This window comes from Triticum aestivum, chromosome 5A, assembly GCF_018294505.1.
Source record: "Triticum aestivum cultivar Chinese Spring chromosome 5A, IWGSC CS RefSeq v2.1, whole genome shotgun sequence".
NCBI lineage: Eukaryota > Viridiplantae > Streptophyta > Magnoliopsida > Poales > Poaceae > Triticum > Triticum aestivum.
This window is the reverse complement of record NC_057806.1, coordinates 144,591,566-144,593,536: the sequence shown is the minus strand read 5'-3', so window position 1 is coordinate 144,593,536 and position 1,971 is coordinate 144,591,566.

The following is a 1,971-nucleotide window of genomic DNA, read 5'->3' as shown; positions in this document are numbered from 1 at the left end:
AAACTTGCAACAACAAAGTAGAGGACGTCTAACTTGTTTTTGCAGGGCATGTTGTGATGTGATATGGTCAAGATGTGATGAGATATAAGTTGTTGTATGAGATGATCATGTTTTGTTGAAGTTATCGGCAACTGGCAAAAGCCTTATGGTTATCTCTCTATTGCATAAGATGCAAGCGCCAAATAATTACTTTACTTTATCGCTATGCGATAGCAATAGTTGCAAGAGCAACTATTGGTGAGACAACCATATGACGACACATTGATATAGATCAAGATGATGGAGATCATGGTGTCATGCCGGTGACGATAGAGATCATGACAGTACTTTGGAGATAGAGATCAAAGGCGCAAGATGATGATCGCTATATCATGTCACATATTTTGATTGCATATGATGTTTATCTTTTTATACATCTTATTTTGCTTAGTTTGACGGTACATTTTAAGATGATCTCTCACTAATTATCAAGAAGTGTTCTCCCTGAGTATGCACCATTGAGAAAGTTCTTCGTGCTGAGACACCACGTGATGATCGGGTGTGATAGGCTCTACGTCCAAATACAACGGGTGCAAAACGGTTGCACACACGGAATACTCAGGTTATACTTGACGAGCCAAGCATATACAGATATGGCCTCGGAACACGGAGACCGAAAGGTCGAGCGTGAATCATATAGTAGATATGATCAACATAGTGATGTTCACCAATGAAACTACTCCATCTCATGTGATGATCGGACATTGTTTAGTTGATTTGGATCACGTGATCACTTAGAGGATTAGAGGGATGTCTATCTAAGTGAGAGTTCTTAAGTAATATGATTAAATTGAACTTAAATTTATCATGAACTAGTCCTGGTAGTATTTTGCAAATCATGTTGTAGATCAATAGCTCGCGTTGTTGCTTCCCTGTGTTTATTTTGATATGTTCCTAGAGAAAATTGTGTTGAAAGATGTTAGTAGCAATGATGCAGATTGGATCCGTGATTTGAGGTTTATCCTCATTGCTACATAGAAGAATTATGTCCTTGATGCACCGCTAGGTGACAAACCTATTGCAGGAGCAGATGCAGACGTTATGAACGTTTGGCTAGCTAAATATGATGACTACTTGATAGTTTAGTGCACCATGCTTAACGGCTTAGAATCGGGACTTCAAAGACGTTTTGAACGTCATGGACCATATGAGATGTTCCAGGAGTTGAAGTTAATATTTCAAGCAAATACCCGAGTTGAGAGATATGAAGTCTCCAACAAGTTCTATAGCTAAAAGATGGAGGAGAATCGCTCAACTAGTGAGCATGTGCTCAGATTGTCTGGGTACTACAATCGCTTGAATCAAGTGGGAGTTAATATTCCCTAGAGGCAATAATAAAGTTATTATTTATTTCTTTATATCATGATAAATGTTTATTATTCATGCTAGAATTGTATTAACCGGAAACATAATACTTGTGTGAATACATAGACAAACAAAGTGTCACGCGCGCCCCTCCTGGGCTGATAGCGCTCACGAAGACGGGTCCACATCTCAAAGACAGTAGAAAGACCCAGAAATTCAGAAGCAAACTGAGGCAGAACACTAGCAGTGAGAACAGCTGCAGCACGGGCATCATCATCAAGCCACTGGGTGTAAGCAGACAGAGCACCATGATACAACTGAAGAGCCTCCTCATAAGCCAAAACCCTCTCATCATAAGCACGATCAGCAACCTCATCAGCAACCTTAGCCGCATCCTTGGCAGCCTGATTAGCATCCGTAGGAAGAACCGATGGAGTTGGCGGGGTAGGGGCCACCGGAGGAACTGGACGTGGCGGACAACAGACCTCGCCAGAAAGAACACCCCAAAGACGGATGCCACGCATGTGAATGCGCATGAAGCCAGTGAACTCGGTGTAGTTAGTACCATCAAAGATCACCGGACAGCGAGGAACAGCAACATAACCCGATGCAGCAGACATTTTTTTT